Source organism: Octopus bimaculoides, chromosome 19 (genome assembly GCF_046866305.1).
Source record: "Octopus bimaculoides isolate indiv1 chromosome 19, ASM4686630v1, whole genome shotgun sequence".
NCBI classification, from domain to species: domain Eukaryota; kingdom Metazoa; phylum Mollusca; class Cephalopoda; order Octopoda; family Octopodidae; genus Octopus; species Octopus bimaculoides.
The window spans coordinates 5,007,999-5,032,290 of NC_142946.1; the positions used below are offsets into that span (position 1 = coordinate 5,007,999).

The window sequence follows — 24,292 nt, forward strand, 5'->3', positions numbered from 1 at the left end:
TTATTGAATAAAGAAATACTTAAATAATTTTTACATAGTTTAAAATACTTATAATCTTAATTATGCTATCGTTCATCGTTTAATGTCCGCTTTCCATGCTAGCATGGGTTGGACGATTTGACTGAGGACTGGTGAACCAGAAGGCCACACCAGGCTCCAATCTGATTTGGCAGAGTTTCTACAGCTGGATGCCCTTCCTAACGCCAACCACTCTGAGAGTGTAGTGAGTGCTTTTACGTGCCACTGGCATGAAGGCCAGTCAGGCGGTACTGGCAACGGCCATGCTCAAAAGGGTGTATTTTACGTGCCACCTGCAGAGGAGCCAGTCCAGTGGCACTGGCACGATATAAATAATTATTTTTCTTTTAAATACTAGATATATAGTTTTTGATTTTATGTACAAAGTGTGCCACCCACAGGGTAATTCAAAATTATTGGTAAAAAAAGAGTGTACTTGTGGTACCTGTGAGTGTTGTAATGGATATATTGCAAAAATCTGGATGTAAAATGAAAGGTTAACTCTTCAGGTTTCTAATGACAGTCACAGATGTTCAAAGTGAGCGTTCTTTGCCACACAGCAGACATCTGCACAATAGTCTAGTTCTTGCCATACCCATACAAGGGCCCTGGAATAGGGGATGCATAAGGTACACTTGCACTCTCTAAAATTTTGTAGGGGTGCAAAATTCAATATTGCACGCCCTACTTACCTTTCCCAGGCTTAGAAAAAACAAGTACAAAGAACTAAAATAAGTAGAAAGCACTCCACCCCAAATCCTTAGAAATATATATTAGTGAGCTAAACCATCCTCAACATGAAAAAATTAAATAAATTAATTTATATATATATATATACATATATATATATATATATATATATATAGGAGCACTCCATCAATTATGATGACAAGGGTCCCAGTCGATACAATCAATGAAACAGCTTGCTCACGAAATTAACAAGCAAATGGCTGAGTGCTCCACAGACACGTGTACCCTTAACATAGTTCTCAAGGAGATTCAGCATGACACAGAGTTTGACATGGCTGGCCCTTAGAATTACAGGTACTTCTAATCTTTGCCAGCTGAGTGGACTGGAGCAATGTGAAATAAAGTGTCTTGCTCAAGGACACAATGGGAATTGAACTCCTGACCTTACGATCATGAGCCAAATGCCCTAACCATTAAGCCATGCGCCTTCACTGTGTATGTGTATGTATTTATCTATTTGTATTTATATTTATATGTAACAACAATTTAACAACAGCAAAACAACAAAAACCACAGCCACTCCTTGATATTAGCACAATCGGTGAAATATTAAACTCCACAATCAAAAGCCCTTCCCTGTATAAGCTATCCGCTTTCTCATTTTCTCAAAATACCACAAGTGACCCATCCTCATCATCGTTGTCATTATGTTCTACTGCTATTACCCTTACCACAGCTAGACAATAGCAACAACAACATGATCGGCATCGGCAATGACTCTTCAATACTAAAACAATTGATACTACTGCCATTACCACTACTACTACTCTAATTAGTGAAGAACCACTCCTTTCTTCGTCCCTTCCGCCCCCCCCCCACCACTATCCACTTCAATCTGGATGTATACCTGACAGCTCCATGATAAATTTGCCAACTGTAAAGACAGTAAAATCATGAACACACGAAACCCCTAAATATGCCACTATTCTCAATGCAAGTAACTATGCATTTGCAGTGACTGTAGCTTCACCCATTTACCTGGGACAAGACGCACAGTTCATACAAGCAATACCAGCCAATGCCAAACCACACATCTTACAACACCATCACCATCACTACTAAATGCTAAATCACACTTAATAAATTCTACATATGTAACCCGGAATCCTAAAATCTGTTGCTTTCCCAACACGAAAGATTATGTCTGATGTGTGACTCTCCCTTCAATAATCTTTTAGGGTGTCAATGCATTAGTAAAAGCATGGATTCAAACAACCACCACATCTACAGAAGAAATATCCCTTACAGTGGCAGTGTTGGGCCAGACTTACGTCGAAACCCAGAAGTTGCTCAGATATCTACTGTAAAATCAACGGCCGCAAACCATGATGAATCTGGCAAAAGAAATTAAAAAGACTACTAGCTCTTCCACAGCACCAACTGCTGCTATTACCCCAGTGCACAACCACACACCATTGCTGTCAGTAACCCACAAACTCGACTCTATAATAATGTCGAATGTACAAGGTCTTTCACACTTTGAAAATTGAACATAAGATCATATCTTAGAGATCTTGCTCAGCGAGAGAGCTCTCATGTAGCGAGAAAAGATAATATGTGTAGCATTAAGTGAAACGCACTTGACCCCAGATATATTGGATGTGGAAATACATGTCAGGTTATGTACGACTCAGAACTGACCACAGAATAAGGAAACAAGAAGAAATAGCAATTTTCATCCAAGAAGACCTGGCAACAAATGTCCTCCTCTCCCACTCTGACACAATGTGTGATACACTAATAATGCATGTGATTGACCTCAGTTTGACCATAGGTGTGACCTACTGTCTTCCTGATGCAGCTAGCCATGGAGATCGCTTCAAAGATGCTTTGTCTCTCATAAGCCAAACCTCAAATGAGGCCAGCCGACTGGCCAATGTACTTTTAGCAAGGGATTTTTAGTTTTCCTAATCTCACCTGGCCTGAGGGTTATATCGAACCTGAAATTCTACAATTGAACAGGAAAGATATGAATGCTTTTTTCAAAACCAGTTCGCAACATAACATATACGAAATAAGGTGGTGAACTGGCAGAACTGTAAGCATATCAGCCAACAATGCTTCGTAGCATTTCTTCTCGCTCTTTAGCATAATGTGTTCAAATCTCGCCGAGGTCAACTTTGCTTTTCATCCTTACGAGGTCGATAAAATAAGTACCAGTCATGTACTGGGAACAATGTAATCGACTAAACCTCTCTCTTCAAATTGCTAACCTTACACCTAAATTTGAAACTATGTTACACATACGAAACCTCAGCGTTTTTCACCCCCCTCTTTAATATACAAGACGCTATCCTAGGAGTATTTTTATTTAAACACTTGAACATTTTTCCTGGAGTATAATGTTTTCTGAATTAACGCCGGTCTCTAATTCTCAGAAAATAGTCACGACTCTAACGAACAATATCAAATCTTCAGAAACATTTCCTGTCCTACCAAATATGGTTTTATTCCTCATCCCTCACATGTGATATCGTTATATTTGCATGTTTTTTGCAATCTTAATAAGTGAATTTCTCTATTAGACGTTTTAATTCCTCGTTAACCAAAAATATACAAAGAAACCAAACCCAACCCCATAAAATGGAACACAATTCATAATCTTTCTTTGAGAAAGTGCAAGTGTAAGCGGAAAAAGAAAGTGAACTTGTGTGGTGTATGTCTTTCAGTCAGACTTGGCTGATGTGAAGAAAATAGTCAGGATAAATGGTAGGCGTGTGGGCATGTGTGACTGTATATGTATGTATACACACACACATACAAGCACACGCACACATACACAAAGCACGTATGTATTCTAAATTAAATGTGTGTGAGAGAATTGCTATGATTTATCTTCTACACCTGTCTGTTTGTCTGTCTCTCATTCAGAAATGTACGCGTGCCCCTGTTTATATACGTTTATATGAGCACACACACACACACACACACACACACACATATATATATACATATGTGTGTGTGTGTGTGTGTGTGTATGACACAGATCTATCTGGTTGACCTGGGGTGCATCATCGGGTGTTGTGAACTGAGGTTATCAGGTGTTTTGGGTCTTTCAGCATCAGACATCCCCACCCTCACGACCCCACCCCACCCGGAGTTGATCAGACACCCTAGAGGAGTCACACACACACACACACGTATGCATAATGTATACAATTTATATATACACATAATATATATACATTACATACATTTCATACATACATACATGCATACATACATATAGGTAAAGGTTAGGGTTTAGGGTTAGGATTAGGGTTTTTGTTACGCCGAAAACAGGTGGTGTATGTATTCTTTACCTCTTCCCATTTGTGCAGGTCGTTCAGCAAAAACTGAACTCTCATACATGGTCTTCGATGTGAGAGTCCATCGATCGTTTATTTTTATTGAGGCAGTGAGCTGTCAGAATCATTAGCATGCTGGACAAAATACTTAGTGGCATTTCATCCATATTTAGGTTCCCAGTTCAAATTCCGTCAAGGTCGACTTTGCCTTTCATCCTTTCGGGGTCGATAAAAATAAGTACCAGTTATGCACTGGGGTGGATGTAATTGACTCTAAGAAATATATATTTTTCTATGTAGATAACAAAAGAAAAACAAAAAAAATGAAAATGTTACAAAGTAAGAAATTGCAGTGTGGACAGAGGGAAATTAAAATTTTGAAAACGTAATTTCTGGACAAAATCGTATTAACCCCCTTTTATACGATCCTTCTTAAGAACAGAAAGCACTTTCATGCAAACCCATGCAAATTGTACCCTCACCCTTCACTATTAAACAAAAAAAAAAAATGACTTCCATTATTCCATCAAGTATATATCAGCTGTGCCGATTCTGTCCATAAGAATGGAGCAAATAATACAATGTACTTGTAAGTCAAACGCCCGGGCAACGCCGGGATGCATTGCTTGTGTGTGTGTGTGTGTGTGTGTGTGTGTGTGTGTGTGTATGTGTCCACGTTTTTTTTTGCAACGTCCTGTACCCAGATATGCATCTATATATACATGTAGATGTAGGTATGTACATACATGTACGTATATATGCATATACTCATTTATCATTTGTATTATATATATATATATATATATATACATACACACACACATATACTAGCAATACACACACGCACATTCAAATTTTCCAATTCATCTTCCCTACATTATCTTTGCATGCAAGCCACCTCTCTGTCTACCTCGCTACAGATATAGTAAAACTTCTTCAAAAGCTTTGTGTGTACGGCTGGCTCTACCTGAGCTAATCGTGTATACCTGTGTACTCTACACGCATAAATACATGCATACCTTTGCACTTGTATCTACCTTTAACCGTCCGTCTATTTAGCGATACCCGATCTCTACCCCGAATATCTCCACCACCACCACCACCACCTTACCGGCTTCTTTACTCTATCTTCTTTCTCTTTCTTTTCTTCATCACCCTATTTTCTTCTTCCCTTTCTTTCACTGATGCTCACACGTCCACACCTTCCTCTACATCACCACCATCTCCGATATTGCCATCACTACTACTACTACTACTACTACTACTACTGCTGCTGCAACTGCCATCATCATCACTACAATCATTAACATCACCATCACCATCATTGTAGCAGCTGCTGCAGCTACTACTACTATCATAATGAGTGTTCTTACTACTACTACTACTACTACTACTACTACTATCATCACCATCATTCTCCTATCTTTACCTGTTTCTCACCTTCGTCTCTCTCTCTCTCTCTCTCTCTAGCTACTGTTGTAAAAGAGAGAGAGAGATTGTGTGGGATAATCCGGAGTAGAAGTTTTATAAGAAAGAAAGAAAAGAAGAAAAATATTCCTTCTGTCGATGAGTCATTCAATTTTTCTTCTTTCTTTCTTTCTTTCTTCTCTCTCGTTTCCTTCATCTTCCAATCCAGTGACTAGCCTCTCTCTCTTATATCTCATACCGTTTCTAATCTCTTACTCTTTCATATCTATACCCCTCTCTCTATCTCACAACTCTTTCTACTCTTTTAGTGCTTTGCCTCCCTCTCTCTGTATTCTCTTTCAGCGCTTTGCCTCCCACTCTCTGTATTCTCTTCTACTCTTTCATATCTTTACTCCTCTCTCTCTTACTCTGTCTCTGACTTTACCACTTCCTTCTACCCTTACGTCCTCTTTCTGACCTTTCCTTCTCTTTGTTTCTTCCCTTCCCCCCTTTCCTCGCCTATTACTTTCTTCCTCTCTGTCTCTGTTACTGACTCTTGCCCCTCCTCCTCCTCCTCTGTCTTTTTGCTTCCTCTTCCCATACAAACTTCTGCTTGACGTTCCACTTGTTGTTTCCTCCCTCTCTACACACAGTCTCCCCTTCCTCCTTTGACTTTCTTACTTTCTCTCTTTCCACCACGCTCTCACTTCCTCACTCAGTCACATTTTCTCTCTCTTACTCATTCTCTCTCTCCCTTTCTATTCTTCTGTTCAGATCTCTTAGTCTTTCTCTTCCCCCACATAATTCAGCCACTCGCTCTTCCTTCTTCATGGCTATGTGTGTTCTTATTTATAAAATTATGGAAGAAGACACAAGACCTTACCAACCGTTAACTGACATCCGCTGCCTAACAGAACATTCTTTATGATTTATTATTTACAATTAAGGCAGTTTGTGGGGGAAAAAATTAAACGAAAGTTACAAACTTTCTCTCTTTGGCCAACTTTCTTTTCATACATACATACATATATATAGATATATATGTATATAGGTATGTATGTCACATACGTATACACTTCTTATTTAGCCTATTCTCTTTTCATCTATATATACACATACTTTATTTAGCTGTTTGTCTTTACATACATGTGTGTATATAGTGCGCTCTGGCGCATCTCTCTCTCTCTCTCTCTCTCTCTCTCTCTCTCTCTCTCTTTCGCTTATTTTAATTGTTAATTTTTTTCTTGTATGAGCTTTAGAAGTGTACTAATTACTAAAATTAACTTTAATTAACCTCAACCACCCACCTCATCTGCTCCAAATAGCAGAAAACCAAGAACACCGCCGCTAATCATCACCATCATTACAAGAGATGGAAGTATAAAACTTTTTTTTCAAAGTTCTGACAGCGAAACAAAAACTACGAAATATTAAAATAATTTTAAAACAAAATGGGCTATCTGGATGAAAAATGGAATATTCCTTAAGTGAAGTGTATATACATATGTATACATCCTTTCCTGGAGTTTTACAGTTCAAAAGTGTGTTAAAATGATGTACTGAAAAAAGGTATGGCATAATTATATTTGACCTCTGTTTCTGGTATGAAGTTGGTTCAATGAAACTTTTTTAAGTGTGGAATTTCTGTCTGACAGCGAAGAATTGTGTTTTGACATCTGGCTATTTTGTACCCCTCCCCTTTTTTTCTTTTTACATCTGGGTTTTCGTGCTTTTACAAAAAAGGTTAATCAGCTGTAATCTTTATTCATCAAATATATTAATGATTATGACAATTTGAGGCATAATTGCAGTTTAATGCCCCGACGACTTAGTTTCCTTATTACTTTGCTGAAAAATGTGTTTTTTAATGAAAATGTAGATTATAATTATGTTGATAACATTCAGAGAAAAAGAAAAAAGAAAAAAAGAAAACTTCTATTTTTTCTGAGGAGTCTAATCAAACTTACCCAATCTTCCGAAAATGCATTTCTGCAAAAGATCGCCAATATACCTTTTAAAAAAGAGTTATGAGAAAACAAAGTCAGGATGTGTGAGAAGTAAAAAAAAGATTTAATCTCCAAAAATCTCCAAAATTTCATTAATCTGTGCTTTTTAGAAAGTTATGAGGAAACAAAGTCGATGGGACAAAAGTATAGTTATGTCACAGTGGAATTAAGACTGGTACTAATTCTATTCTAATTCCTGGATTGGTAGAATCGTTAGAGCATCGAAAAAAATGTTTTGTGGTATATATTTCGGTAGATTTATAAAAATTTACCGTCTTTAGTTTGTACTTGCTATTCAATCCATTCCTCATTTTTAAACTTCTAATATCTGGAGATGCAAATGGGTTTTACGAAGTAGGGGTTCACTAAGCTCTTTGAGGGCTGAGGTTGGAAAAGAGCGGGGCTAGACGCTAATAATTTTGGGTCTAATTACTTTTTCTCTGCAAGAGAGGAGCTGGAAGATTCGTCCAGTGGCTGACCAGGAGATTTCCATTTGCCGGTACTTAACGAAAATAACCAGATCGGTATTCTACCGTTCCTATCATTCCATAGAATCTTTCTACACTGTCATCTTGCTTACACACACACACACACACACACACACACACACACACATATATATATATATATATTATACATCCGCACGCGCGCGCACACACACCCGTCACATTCCGTAACGCAAGGAGGCCGTCGGTGCACCCCACAAAGACGTAACTTCCCTCCCTCTATCTTTCTCGATCGTGAGCCAGCCTCATTTTTTTTATCATCTTCCTTCCTGTTCCATTACCTGATGTTGCTCTTAGCTACCCAACTTCATGGACTTCTGTACGGCACGGTGAGGTTGGGCTTTCTGCTCTGACATGACCATATTTGCTATATATATATATATATATATATATATATATATTACACACACACAGGTACGACATCGACTTTCTGGACACTGATATTCTGGAACTTCTAATGATTTGCACTAATTTACACTGATGTACAGGTACCTGTATTTCATATAATTTAAGTAAATTTAATGTTTTGTTTAATTTAGAGTGCATTGACTTAATTAAGTAACCACTTCAGGTTCGGGAAAATCAGTGTTGTACCTGTGTGTTTGTGTGATGTGCCATTTCAGCCCATCCTTCCACGGGTAACTTTATACAGATATTGTACACCTTATATCGTATAATCATTTGTATGGAATGTGGTTCAAAACGGAATGGTACTGAAATAGTTGTAGGCGATATTAAACTTGTGGCTTTACTTATATCGTTTTTTTTCCTTGACATACATATGTTACCCTATGGAATACTTCCACACCAATTCTATCATTGGTGAGCAGCTGAAGTTTTTGAGGAAGTACCAGTGTTAAAAGTGTGATTAACCAGGAATTGGTATTGAGTGCTAACGCTTGTGTTCTATAAAGCATTGACTACCATACTCTTGTTTGCTGTATGTTACATGCATAGAAATATATACACACACACATGTATATTGTTGAATGTGCACGTGATCAAGATCCCCCACCCCAAAACACACACACACGTCACTTAAAAAAACAAAAACAAGGACCCCATCACATACAAAAATGCGTTACATTTTACCCTATTTACAAAGAAACCATCATTTTACATAAATAACTCTACTAAGGACTGATCAAACCGATTTAATGACAGTTTTATGACCTCTTTTATAGACGTACAATATAACTGCTTAGTTTTTGTAGACATTGCGGGGAATTCCACACGTGTAGAGGAGTAGATAATAGTCTATGATCTGTGATTACTAAGACTAATTAGACTGATTTAATTATCGTTTTTATAAGATATTTTATAAACAATAAAACAATATATTTTAGAATTTCTGTAGAAGACATTCGCTGTGTCCAGTTTCTCGTTTTTGTGCTCCTTTTTGTTTAGTACCGAGGGACGAGGTGTAGTTTATGTACAGATTATATATATGTGTGTGTATGTATGCATGTATGTTTGTTTACGCTGAAATGGGTTCTTTCATTTGTAGTATACAAACATACATATACCCAAATATGTACATACACATACAATAGTTTTGTAATACACATATTAGTGAATAAACACGTCCACAACTCTAATAATGTGTATGGTAGTTTATTGAACACAATTATCAAAATACAAACTTTCGCTCACATTTTTCCAAAATATTGACAGACCTGTAAACATTAGAATCCTCTGTCTGTTTGTGTTTGTTAATTAGGGAGTCCAAATAGAAGTTTACTTAAATTTATACAACTCATTTACCATCAAAACACTTTGCCTTTCCAGAAATAAGACTTTTTTCTCTTTTAAACTTTTAGATCAATATATTGCACTTTTAAAAAATGTTTATTAACAATCTCCAGTAAGGTGTTTCGTTATATAACAGGCAAGAACACAAACAACATTAGCTAGCACCTTTCTTTTGACAAGTCAGCTTCCAATTTCTTTCACACGTAAAAAGACGAGGTAATATACATGTGACGAGTATACACACGCACAGCTGTAAAGTTATATAGGTAACTAATGAACCTAAAGCGCATTCCACAAGCACCTGTCAAACTAACGCACACACAAGCACCATCATCATCATTTAATGTCCTATGCTGGCATGGGTTGCACTGTTTGACAGGAGTTGGCTCTTCTGTCAGCTTCGATAGGGTGTCTACGGCTGGATGCCCTTCTTAACGCTAACCACTTTAATACAGAATATGAGATGCTTTTACGTGGCATGAGAGGCAATAAGGTCACCGAGTAACTTGCAGAACAATACCTCATCAACTGAGAGGACAGAAAAAAGGTGTCTTGCTGTAGAGGAGAAATGTTGGCTACCTAAGTTGTAGAGAGAGAGAGATGAGATGGGGATGCTGTACACTCAAGTTACAGAGGTGTGTACGGTAAAGTGGACCGGAAGATTGGAGGGGCGGGTGGATGAGTTCGCGAGATTTCTAAAAGAGTGAGTGATGGAGGGGGGGTATTAGAAAGGTATGTTGTGGGGAATAGATTGGACGAATTGTGTGCAGGTAGGTCCGCGAAGGGGATTTGGAGACAAAAGGGAGGGGATACAGTGGGTGGTGGAGTAGGGGTGTGTTGGTAGGATGAGATGTAGGGGAGAGGTGTTTGTCAGGGGACAGACTGTGTGGGGTGGGTGGGGAGATGGACATAAGGGACATGCCTTTATGGCTTCGATTTTACTTAGCTAGATGGGAATCTTCTGAAGCACAGCAATTCGCCAATTGTCTCGGTCCTTTGCCAGTTCTTCTGCGAGGCTCAACATCTGAAGATCATTTCTCACCACTTCGTCTCGCGTTTCAAGACTTCCTGTTTATGTCGTAGAATGCGAGGGGAGGGGAATTTTTTTTTTTTTCTTTTCTAAATTGAAATCTTACAAAAACTTTTGGAAATTTTTGGCAATTTTTTTTCCGAATCATAATCTCCGTGTTTTTCCGCATATTTTGAGAGAAAAATTTTTTTGGAAAAGTAGCCGTACACTGAGGAGTAATTTTTTTTTGTTTTTAAATTGAAATTTTACAAAAATTTTTGGAAAATTATCTGTAAACCCCCCCCCCCCCCCCCCACCAATTAATAAATATTATCTTCATAAAATCTGCATGAACTTATAACCTGCACCCTCGAAAACATACTCCTTGCAAAATTTCATTTTAAAACTAAGTACTTTTAAGGGAAATTATGACGAAACAAAGTCGGGGCATCAATGTATAGTTATACCTTGTCATCTTCCGAGAGGTAACTTAAAGTACACACAGATACCTCGACACAACTTGCGGGGTGGGGGGGTTTCTGTGTGTATTTGTTTACTAAGAGGCCAACTGTTTTTCTTTTCCCACGGGGTCAGTTGTACTTCATAGCAGCGAGCAGGATAAGGAGCCCGGAACGAGCCTGGCCTGGTAGATAGATACTACATCGGATTACCTGCTTTTCGACCGCGAGTTCATTTTGCGGCAGGCGTTGTTTTATTGTATTCTTTTCTCTACCCAGCAACATTCTTCTACATTGTCTCTGTTTTCTGACACCTAACCATCAGAGTATATTGTAAAACTTAAAAATTATAAGAATGTCCACTTAACGAAATGTTTATATTAGGACCATCATTACTCAACTGCATTCCTTTGATTATTATCACGAATATGGTCACTCCTTAGCAATGTTATTTCCTTCGGTCTGAACCACTGTTGTGTCACGATTAAAGTTTCCTTTCGCAATCTTTTACTCCACTCCTTGTTCTTGGGTTTCGTCTATTTTGGTCGTTTTTCTGCTGATCTAAGCGGAATAGATGTGGATTTATTTGAAATAAATATATTTAGGCTTGTCTTAAGATTTTGAAATTGCACCTTCCAGTGTTCGAATTTCTGCTTATAAATTACGCACGTAAGGTGTACGCATATAAGTTAATGTATATATGTATATATATGTACACACACTAGATATTTAGGTTCGATCAGTGTTAGTCGGGTGAGGCAACCTACACATGCGTGCCCCACCCGCAATTTGCTTTTGCGTAATTTTCAGAAAAAACGGATAATTTTAAATGAAATTCTCAACATATACGCTTCAGATGGTTTTGATTTCGATTATATTGGAATTTGTTGTGGAAGGGAATATGTGAGTGAGAAGAAGGGTTTCGTAAAATTCTCGTGGGTCAGCTTTGTTTCCTCCTAACATTCAGAAAAACAAGTATTTTTTTTTTTTATGACAATTTCAACGAATACCTTTCAGAATGTGTAATTTACGATTATATCGTAATTTAATATGAAAAAAAAAAAAATTTTTTGGCGTGGTAAGTAGCTTGCTTACGAACCACATGGTTCCGGGTTCAGTCCCACTGCGTGGCACCTTGGGCAAGTGTCTTCAGCTATAGCCTCGGGCCAACCAAAGCCTTGTGAGTGGATTTGGTAGATGGAAACTGAAAGAAGCCCGCCGTATATATGTATGTGTTTGTCCCCTCCCCCCGCCAACATCACTTAACAACCAATGCTGTTGTGTTTACGTCCCCGTAACTTAGCGGTTCGGCAAAAGAGACCGATAGAATAAGTACTAGGTTCACAAACAATAAGTCCTGGGGTCGAGTTGCTCGGCTAAAAGGCGGTGCTCCAGCATGGCCACAGTCAAATGACTGAAACAAGTAAAAGAGTATACATACTGACACACGTTAGACGCATCTACAAAATGAAACTTGGAATTTCAGAAAAAATTGTGATTGTATGTCAGTATGTATGTCTGTGTGCTCACCATTTTTTTTTTTCTTTCTTTTTCGTGTGTATTTAATTTCGGTATAACCGTAATCTTCACATTCTGAAAAGTATTTGTAGAAAATTTCATTAATAAAAAGTACCCATTATTCTGAAAGTTATAGAAAAAGTAAGTCAACTCGTATGAATTTTCCGAAATTCATCTCCCCGCTCACAAACATTTTTCTTTTTCACAACAAATTCTGATATATAATTCGAAGTATATTTGTAGAAAATTTCATTATAAAATATCCATTTTTTAAAAGAATTTATGAGGAAACAAAGTCGGTGGGTGTGGGGCACAATTGCGTAGGTAGGTAGATATTTAATCATGTTTCACGTTACAGTCATGCTTTGGGCACCATAACCCATTTGGGTAGGTAAGGAGTTATTGTTTGTTGCAGAGAGATATCCAGGTGTAGGTGCTTTGACTGAGATTTCTTGAAGGTGGGAGCATGTGTGCGCATGTGGAAGGGGGATGGTGACATTGACGTGTGCGTGTGTGCATGTATAGTTGTGTGGATGATGGTGTAGGTGCTGGGAAGTGGTCAGTGCTAGTGTGTGCGGGGTGGTGTGGTGGTGTTGGGGTGTGGGGGAGGTGAGTGTTTCTGTGTCTGTATTTGTCCAGTTTTGGACAGTTTGCCAAAAGCAACCAAGAGAATAAGTCCCAGGCTAACGACTGAAACAATTAAAAGTCTATTGACAGTAATTGTATCTCACTTAGGAACAAGACCCGAAATTTGAGAATGGGAACAACTGATTAAATCCACTCCAGTACGTGACTGGTACTTTTCGTTGCTCCATGTTGGATGAAAATCAAAATACACCATAATGATATTTGAACTCGGAATATAAAGTGCTGCAACTAATGTCCGAATGAGTTTTGTCCAACACTTTGACAACAAGGTGTGTCACTCGGAGGTCAATTCTCTGCCTTGAGAGGTCACAGCCCTTGTATGAGAGACATGATTAGAATGCTGTAGGAATGGCTCATAAGACGGATTCTTCATACTGAGTCAACCAGTAAGAGACCTAGGAGTAGACAAAAAAAGATGGCTGGATTAATATCCATAGTTTCGTTTGGTCATGTTTGGGAATCTCAGTGGAAAGTGTAATGAGGGTTGCTTCTGAGTAGAACCCTATGGAAGAGGCGCCTGAGAACTTGACACCCAACAAACCCTCCCCGGAATAAAAGTGGGTGGTAAAAATGAATGGATGGGCTTTGACCAACACTCTAATGATTATACCAATCCACCAAACAACAACAACAACAACAATAAAAATAATAATAATAATAATAATAATAATAATGATAATAATAATAATAGCAACAGCAATCTCCCCTCGTGACTATATATTTAAAAAACAAATGACGAGAAACAAAAGGTTATTAATAGCAATTAGTTTAATGAAACCTCATTATAAAACTTTTTACTGAAGTTAAACAAAACATTTTTTTTTAAGTTCATTACCATAACAACTTAAATTTTGTCTAATTATTCCAATGAACTGCCTTTATAATTAGCAAACTTAGTTTATATGGCATAGGGAGAGTGTATAGTTGATTCTAGCTACTAAGATGTAATTTACATCTAGTTAATTACTGTCAACGTTATTATCTTTATTGATGATAACTGATAGAATTTTTGATGCCTTTGGACAAAATTCTTGCCAACATTTCTTTCGTCCTGTGCCTACAGAAAAATGGATCGTTATTATTAATTATGAGGCGTTGCACTGGCAGAATTGTTAGCACACCAGGCAAAATGCTTAGTGGTATTTCGTCTGTTTTTACATTCTGAGTTCAAATTCCTGCCTTTCATCCTTTTGGGGTTGATAAAATGAATACCAGTTGAACACTGGGGTCGATGTAATCGCCCAGTCCCCTCCCTCTAAATTTCAGGCCTTGTGCCTACAGTAGACTTCACTGTAATGGCTCTACAATTGTGATGAATTGATTGACTATGAATATCTTCTCAACATGTGCTTTGTGTAATTTGCCATTTGTCCCGTCTCTTGGTAAAATAATCACTTTCCTTCGACTTTCCATCAACATGATGTGTGTGTACAGTTGTGTCCTCACCCTCTTCCCCATGTTTGTAAACAAAAGGCTCATTGTTAATAGTCTATTGTTTGCAGTTCTTTGCAAAGCCATATCTGGTCTGTTTGTTGTCTGTTAGATTATGTGGTTACAATAATCCCTTGCCATATCACGGTTCACCTACCGCAGTTTATTATTTAAGCCAGGGATTTTCAAACTGTGGTCCGCGTACCACAGGGGGTCCGCAAGGACAAGACAGGGGGTCCATGGACAGCAAATACTTTTTATGGGCAATTTGATTTTATATATGTTTTTTAATCGAAATCTTTTAATTGACAACAAACCTATTTGTTAAATACTGTTAAATAAATAAATGTAAAAATATATGTTATTTTAAGCAAATATTTATGTATAAATTTCATAAGCATTTATAAGGGGGTCCCTAAGTTAAGGCATGAAATATAAAGGGGTCTGCAAGTCAAAAAGTTTGAAAACCCCTGATTTAAGCTTACGTTGATTCCTCCGTGGTGTTATTTTGCATTTATAATAAAATAAATATATACAAATTATAAAAATAATTAAGAAAAAAATATACAGTACAGTACTGTTTCTACTTCACAGATTTTCACATTTTGTTGGGGTTTTTGGAACATAACACCCATGACAGTCTAGGGATTACTGTATTAACTTGCTTGGAAACAGGGTTGGCATCGGGAAGGGCATCCAGCTATAAACCCCATAACATTCCGACAGTTCCTGGATAAATTCCAGATAAACTATCTACACCCAGTTATATCCCTACAAAGAACAACCCTTTAACCTTAAATGGGTTATGGTGCTCAAAGTATGACTGGAACATGAAATAAGATTAAATGTCTTCTGCAGTTGGTGCTATTAAGTCAGTCGTGGCTTGGGCCAGCGATGCTGGTGGCGGTGGTGGTGTTGAAAGTAGTGGTGGTGGAGGTGGTGTATGTTGACTAACTGAAATCTCACTTTATCATTGTGTTTTAATAAGGTTTTTGATAAAACAATTTTAACTTAAATATGAACACATGCGAGTCCTTCAGACGAATTACTGATATTGAAAGGGTTAAACTCAATAAAAATATCAAGTGTCTTATATTATTACTGTTGGCGGCAGCTTTATTTTTCCACTCTTTGATAAGATAAGAATTTGTTACTGAAATATTTCTTAGTGGTGATTGGGTTGTGGGGGGGGGGGGGGGTTATCCTAGGTCAACCCTGATTGAGCTAATTGTATCATGTAAGGCATTCCAGCCATGGCTATCCTATCTGTTCCTCGTATATCATGTACATAATCTGTCTCGGCATATTTTTAAGACTGGTGGCTGACAGTAGTGATGGCTGTGTTGACTAAACAAATCTGTGATCAGACATTCCAGTTGTGACCATCCCATCTTTTTCTTAAAGATAGTAGTGATTTGAGGAAGATTTGTCTACTATAGGCACAGGAGTGGCTGTGTGGTAAGTAGTTTGCTTACCAACCACATGGTTCTGGGTTCAGTCCCACTGCGTGGCACCTTGGGCAAATATCTTCTACTATAGCCTCGGGCCGACCAAAGCCCTGTGAGTGGATTTGGTAGATGGAAACTAAAAGAAACCTGTCGTATATATGTGTATATATCTATATATATATAAAAATGAGAATGTGTGTCTGTCTGTCTGTCTGTGTGAATCCCTAAAACTCGAGAACTACGCAACCAATTTCATTCAAATTTTACACATGCCTTACTTAGGGTTCCAGTTGTGTTTTAGTCAAAAAAATTTATTAACTTCTTGCAGAGTTCGAGCACACGGCAACATAATATCTCCTCCACTATTTAAGTATTACGTGTCAAAAGTGAAACAAAAACACTCATGTCAAATACTTTCACTTTAAAAATGAAACTATTCCACTAACTGAAACAATCACATTTCGATACTGTAGTGACAGATACTTTCACAGAGAGAGAAAGAGAGAGACAGAAAGAGAGAGAGAGAGAGATGTATATGTATACATATACATGTACACCATTTCGATACTGTAATGACAGATACTTTCAGAGAGAGAGAGAGAGAGAAAGAGAGAGAGAGATGTATATGTATACATATAGATGTACACGTATATGTATATATATATAGATCTATACATACATGTATATGTATACATATGTGTAGATGTATATATATATATATATATAGATGTACATGTAATATGTACACATATATACATATATACATGCATACAGATATCTATACATATATACACCCATCACACACACATACACATGCACACAAACACACACATTAGTCATTTGTTTTCTTATCCAAAACTACGTCAAAAGTACTGAATGGATCTTTATGAAATTTGGAAATTATATTCTTTGCATAACGGCCATAACTCCCATGAAAATTCATATATTTTTGATGTTGATGAAATTTTAACCCGAACATAACAGATGAGCATTATTTAGAAAATGATGTCACACGTTATCGAGGCTGCCATTCTTTCTGGATGTGCAAAAGGGGATGACGTATTTATTCCAAGAATTCCTCTTACTCCATCAGGAGCAGACATTCCTTTTACATTCAGAAGACTACAATTCCCCCTTTGTGTGACTTTTGCCATGTCCATAAACAAATATCAGGGTCAAACACTGTCTGTAGCTGGTCTTCTCTTGGAAGAGCCCTGCTTCTCACATGGACAACTGTATGTTGGCTGCTCAAGAGTGGGCAGCAACAAAAAACCTATTTGTATATGCTCCACAAGGGAAAACAAGGAACATAGTTTACAATGAGGTGTTATAATCACAACAGCAAGAAAGTATGTACATGATCACCTTCTTTTACGAAACTTCATTGACTTTCATATATTTATATTGATATACATATATATACGTGTGTTTGGGTGCGTGTGTGTATATACATCTCTACATATAAAGATGATGCGTAGTCTAGACGGCGTTTTTAGATTTCATTATTCTCTCTAACCCGGGCAACGCCGGGTATTTCTGCTAGTATATATATATATATGTATGTGTGTGTGTGTATATGTTTGTATGTCTGTGTTTGTTCCCCCAACATCACTTGACAACCGATGCTGGTGTGTTTACGTCCACGTAACTTAGCGGTTCGGCAAAAGAGATCGATAGAATAAGTACTATGCTTACAAAGAATAAGTCCTGGGGTCGATTTTCTCGACTAAAGGCGGTGCTCCAGCATGGCCGCAGTCAAATGACTGAAACAAATAAAAGAGTAAAAGAATATTTAGCAGGTTGAGTTATCATGTTGAGGCCTCTGTGGGTTTTGGCAGTTGAAGGTGGGTGTGTAGTAGGTATATGGAGGTGGGTTTGGGTCTCCTGGTACCGCCGGTGGGATACAGTCTGGTGATGAGGGGGAACCAAGACATATAGTATCTAACATGTCCTCTTCTCTGATGATAATGTGATTTGAGTAAGATTTGGCTGTTATTTCTGGCATATTGAGCGACCACCTAGAGGGTCTCTCCTCATCCCAGGATGTGTGTTAGTGGTGTGTATATGCACACTGTATGGGATGGGTCGGCTGTGATGGTGGTACTCATAGTTGTAATGCTGGAAGTGTGTGTACGTAGATGGTCACTCAATATGCCAGAAATAACAGCCAAATCTTCCTCAAATCACATCATATCATATATATATATATATATATATATATATATATATGTAATTAAGGGTACCAAAGAGGCACCACCATGCCAGAAATAGCAGTCAAAACTGACTATAGAATCTCTTTCATTTTTTTATTTGTTTCAGTCATTTGACTATGACCATGCTGGAGCACTTCCTTAAAAGGGTTTTTAGTTGAAGAAATCAACTCCAGGACTTATTCTTTTGTAAGCCCAGTACTTATTCTGTTGGTCTGTTTTGCTGAACTGCTAACTTACAGGGACATAAGCACACCAGCATCAGTTGTCAAGCAATGACAGGAGGACACACACACACACACACACACACACACACACACACACACACACACACACACACACACACACATATATATACATGACAAGCTTCTTTCAGTTTCCGTCTGTCAAGTCCACTCAAGTCTTGGGTTGGCCCGAGGCTATAGTAGAAGACACTTGCCCAAAGTGTCACGCAGTGGGACTGAACCCAGAACCATGTGGTTCGTAAGCAAGCTACTTACCACACAGCCACTCCTGCATGTTCCTAACTGTTTTTAAAATCAGTGGGGTGTGAATGTAGGAAGTTTTGGTTACTATTTCTAGCAGAGGCTCGTCCATTGGCTCACTGGTGGGTTTGCAGTTCAGTGATGATGATGATGATGATGATGGTGGTGGTGGTGGGGAGAATAAATCCTACCTTTTCACATTCTTTCTCAAAGTATGATTTTGGGATGGATCCCATCTGCAACGAAAAGGGGGGGGTGGCAAGGGGGGAGGAAGAAAGAAGATTTATTATTTAATGTAACTTGACCAGTGAAATGTGTTGGGGGGGGCGGCATTAGGGCTTCGCATGATAATTATGAACATGATGATGATGACAATGACGATGGTGATGATGATGGTGGGAATAAACGCTATCAGCAAAAGAAGTAAACCTGAATCTGTACCGTGATTCATCGTCTGTAATTAACTAAGAAACTCGATCTTCCTAAGTTTCATCGGAATCTTTTGATTTCAGTTAATTTAATCTATGGAAGATCATACATGTCACTGTATTTTATTGAGGATTGCCTTGCGTGTGTGTGAGTTGTCTATTTTTGAAAGCATTATACTTTAATCATCAACACAGTTTTAACATCCACTTTTCCATGCTTGCATGGGTTGGACAGAATTTGTTGAGGTAGGTTTTCGACAGCCAAAAACCCTTCCTGTCACTAACCCCAATTTGTTTCTCAAATCAGGTCATATTTTTCCCAAGTCGAACATGTTTTCACATAAGATTGGAAATGGATACTGCTTGTACGATGGTGGCATTCATTTACAACCAATATACACTGTCAAGACAAGGAAACACTAACACACATCTCCCTTCTCTCTCTGTCTCTCTCTTACACACACACATTTAGGTGCTACTTTGGCGTGTGATCTACAAGGGGAGGTTACTTCAGGTTACTTTTTAGTTTCTATGTAATTAAGTGATCGTGGTCTACACATCTCATAAAGCATATTGCATAGAGTAGGCCTTTATGTTAGAACTGGTTTATATTAAAGAATAAGGATATCATGAGTCAAAGTTGGTATAGTTTTATCGACTCTGACTCCAGCTACCTCTTAAATGTTTTTGACTCGTGTTTATGTAATTGATTGTGGTCTACATACCCCATAAAGCATATGCATATGCTTGTACTTTGAGTAGGCCTATAGGTTATAACTGGTTTATATTAAAGAGTAAAGACATTGTCAGTTGGAGTCAGTATACTTTTACCGACTTCGACTCCACGACTCCGACTCCATAGTCCTGATGATAATGATAATAAAAAAAAAAAGAAACTACTGGCCTTGTGCCTAAATCAAAACTAATTACTAAAATCATTAAAGCTCTGCCAGAATAAAAAGAGAAAAAAAATATTGACTTATAATGTGTGGGTTGGTGGGGATGGGTGGGGGGGGGGGGTGAGCAAATATTTATAAAATTTATTGCATTGTAAATATTTTGTCTATGAATTCCTCTTATTTGTTAAACCAACTTTTATTGTGTTTGAGGTTTTGTTAATTCTTTTATTTTTTGGGTTAATGCCTGAAACTTGTCTGGTGTCCTCTGTTTGATCCGAGAGTCTGTAGAGTGGTGGTGGTGGTGGTGGTGCTGGTGGTTGTGGTATTGTGATAGGAATGGTGGTGTAATTTATTAGTGAACCAGTAGGTAATGCTGCACCAGAGAGCGGGTGGGCATGGGGAAGAAAAAAGGTTTACAGACAAATTTTAAGAGATGGCTGTGTGATTAAAGAAGTTCACTTTGCAACCAGGGGATCTTGGGTTCAATCCCACTGCACAGCATCCTGGGCAAGTGTCTTCTGCTATAGTTCCAGGCCAAAGAGTGCCTTGTGATTGACTTTGGTCAATGGAAACAGTGGAAACCCATGACACATGTGTGCGTGTGTGTCTGCTTGTGTGTGTGTGTGTGTGTGTGTGTGTGTGTGTGTGTGTGCTTATATGTGTATGTGAGGTTATGTGCTTACATGTGTGTGTGCGTGTGTGTGTTTGTATCCCTACTGCTTTACAATCAGTGTTGGTTTGTTTATGTCCCTATAACTTAGCTGTCTGACAAAAGAGACTGATAGAATAAATATCAGACTTTGAAAGAATATAAACACTAGAGTCAGTTGGTTCAACTAACAAAGCAGTGCTCCAGCATGGCTCTAGTCCAGTGTCTGAAACATGTTAGAGGAAGGAAAAAGAAAAAAAAATTCAGTTCTTTGGTAAGTTTCTAGATTTTTCTTGGTTATTACATCTTGACCTTGGCAGTTACACCTTGACCTTGGCAGTTACATCTTGACCTTGGATGTTAGACCTTTCTGAAACATTAAGGATGACCAAAGTAATGATTATGAGGTTGAGGCCCTGTTCTCTAGTCTTGCCTTAGTTTACTGGACTGATAAGTGGTTCCACTTCTGCTTGTGGTGTTAATGTTTCTGAATTCTCAATCTGGTACTTTGCTGACCACATGGTTATGAGTTCAAGCATTATCCGATCTACTATGTCTTGGCATCTTGCCTCAGTTTCCAAGACTGCTGACTGGTTCCTACACCAACCTCAAAGTCGATTGGTTAAGCAGTAGGATGGGCATACAGCTGTGAAAACAATTACTGCACAATTTGTCTTTTTTTCTTCTGCAAATGTGCAACTTTGCAAAAAACACCTTAGCCAAGATAGCACCAAAATTTGGATGTAAAATGCATGAAAATAAAAAAAAATTTTTTAAATGAAGAATCATAGAAAACACAAACAAAAGTAAAAATTCTCGTGTCTGATGGTTTTCGTTAAGAGTGAATGAAGAATTTGCTTGGCATTTCTGCAAGAAAGAACTTGGGTTGGGTCATAAGAAACTATTTTTGAAATCTTGCCCAAAAGCAATATTGTTAAATTATTTGTTTAAATTTAATTGAATATTTTTCTGTTATGTTTGTTGTTGTGTTTGTTGTTTTTGTGCAGCCCCTGTTCCTGTTCTAGCAAACGGTTTGTCAAATAACTATGTCTGATTTATAGATAAAATGTTTTAGATACATCAGGTCTCTTTAGAAAAGTCCAGGATGCCACAATGACAATTGTCAGTTTTATTGCCTGGTATCAATGTACGATGGGTTTAACGCTTTTGAAACCACAACCTGCACAAGATCAATCCAGATTCTGTGATACAAACTTCTTTTTATAAAAGAATCCCAGTTGAAACTAATCGAAGTTTCACGTTAATTTGTTTCAAATACCAACTTAATTAATAATGGTCTTGTTTCAGTAAGTTCTTCATGATTTTCAAAATTAATTGAAATAAAAACTGTGTATTTTAACAGAAGTATTTAAATTGGCACTCTGTCGGTTACAGCAATGAGGGTTCTAGCTGATCCGATTAATGGAGCAGCCTGCTTATGAAATTAAGATGCAACTGGCTGAGTACTCCATAGACATGCATACCCTAAATGTAGTTCTCAGGGAGATTTAGCGTATTTAAATTGGCACTCTGTCAGTTACAGAAATGAGGGTTCTAGTTGATTCGATCAATGGAGCAGCTTACTTATGAAATTAACATGCAAGTGGCTGAGTGCTCCACAGACGTGCATACCCTAAATGTAGTTCTCAGGGAGATTTAGCATATTTAAATTGGCACTCTGTCGGTTACAGAAATGAGGGTTCTAGTTGATCCGATCAATGGAGCAGCTTGCTTATGAAATTAACATGCAAGTGGCTGAGTGCTCCACAGCCTATACAGTTTTGCTTGTGGATTTGGTAAACAGAAACTGAAAGAAGCTTGTTGTATTTCCATGTCTTTATCTTGACATGGTGGTAAGTGAGTATTACCATCGTATATGGGACATTGTTCGTTTCCAGTCTTCAGTGGAACGGATGTCTGACCATGAGGAAATGTTGCCTTGCTTGGAAACAAGAGGTTAAGGGTTGGTGACAGGAAGAGCATCCTGGCAGAGAAAAAGAAAATCAAGTTGGCCTCAACAAATTTCATCTGATCCATGGAAGCACAGTGAGGTGAATATGAAAACAACGATGACATGTGTGTGTGTGTGTGTGTGTGTGTGTGTGTGTATGCATAGCAGCAGCAGCAGCAATACTGTCCTAGATATGTGAGCAATATTTTAATGTGGGTCAGATTTGAGCTTTCTAGAAGGTCAACAACTGACCCGGGTTGAAGTGTGTTTTGAAAGTTTCACCGAAAATAAATTGGCTTCTTAATTAGGCTAAAAGCTAAAACAAGGAGGCCACAAATTGATAGTGGAACGGGTGGCGTTGTGGATAATATAGAAATGATTGTCAATGGCTCAACCAAGCTTTTAGCTAATTTACCTCCACCATGAGAGAGAAATTACTACTTGAGAACTATTAATGGTGTACAGTTGTGTGTGTGTGTGTGTGTGTGTGAGTGTGAGTGTGAGTGTGAGTGAGAGAGAGAGAGAGAGAGAGATAGAGAGTGAGCACGTGTGACACTCACTGTGGTTTGTGTGGTGGTGTAAGACCAATACAGTGGTTTTATCACCTACTTAAGGACAGCTTCAGAGTAAGTTGTTTGCTTGGATAAAAGGCTTTCGTGACATGTTAGTCCCCACTTCACCCCACCCCCTACTTCACCCCACCCCCTATTTCACCCCCCACCTCCTGCTTTACCTTTTAACACAGCAACATAAGGCACACCACTTCAGCTTTTTGTGTCCAGTAAAAATTCTTGTTGATCTACACCATTACTAACCTACCAATGTCAGCAAATATAGTTAGCTACAAGCATGGCAAGGTAGTTAAGGAGTCCATCTTGCAACCATATCGTTTTGGGTTCAGTTCCAATGCACTGCACCTTGGACAAGTGTCTTCTGTTGTTGTCTTATGTCAGCTAATTCCTTGTAACTGGATTTGGTTGACAGAAATTGAAAGACACACACACACATCCACACATTTGACGGATATTTGTCCTCAAGATGAGGACAAATATCTGTCAAATGTAAATAATGTACATAATTCCTCATCTCTTAAATATAGAGCTGTATTACTAGTTTTATGTTCAAACCAGCTAAGTCCAGCCTCTCACACCTACCCTACAATGTTATTCTAAATGTACACGATCATCAAGATCTCAAAACTCCGAGATAATCCATGATCAATTCAAAACAATGTTAATAAACAAAAATTGCCTTTCACAGAGTAACCTGAATGCTAAAGGGTTCTTCATAGGTTTGGTCCAGCAGGACTGGCCCGGGGCTAAACAACGATTCTATTACAGCCCCTTTCCTATGATTATTAGAGCTAACAAGAGAACCTCCTAGGGAGAGGAGTGTCACTTGTTCTACTAGAAATAGCAGTCAAATTTCTCAC

The 24,292-nt window shown here is 38.1% G+C and overlaps 1 protein-coding gene across 4 annotated transcripts in view; it reads left to right on the plus strand.

The window, feature by feature from the left end:
- The first annotated feature begins 5,450 nt into the window (after positions 1–5,450).
- LOC106869429 (rho GTPase-activating protein 45) overlaps positions 5,451–24,292 on the plus strand; it is a 124,273-nt gene continuing 105,431 nt past the window's right edge. For 2 of the 4 annotated variants that reach the window (XM_014915161.3, XM_014915163.3), the window contains exon 1: positions 5,451–7,031. The gene's annotated coding sequence lies outside the window, so the exon portion shown is untranslated. The remainder of the gene's footprint in view (positions 7,032–24,292) is intronic. The other 2 variants (XM_052974752.2, XM_089366385.1) reach the window with 1 other exon arrangement.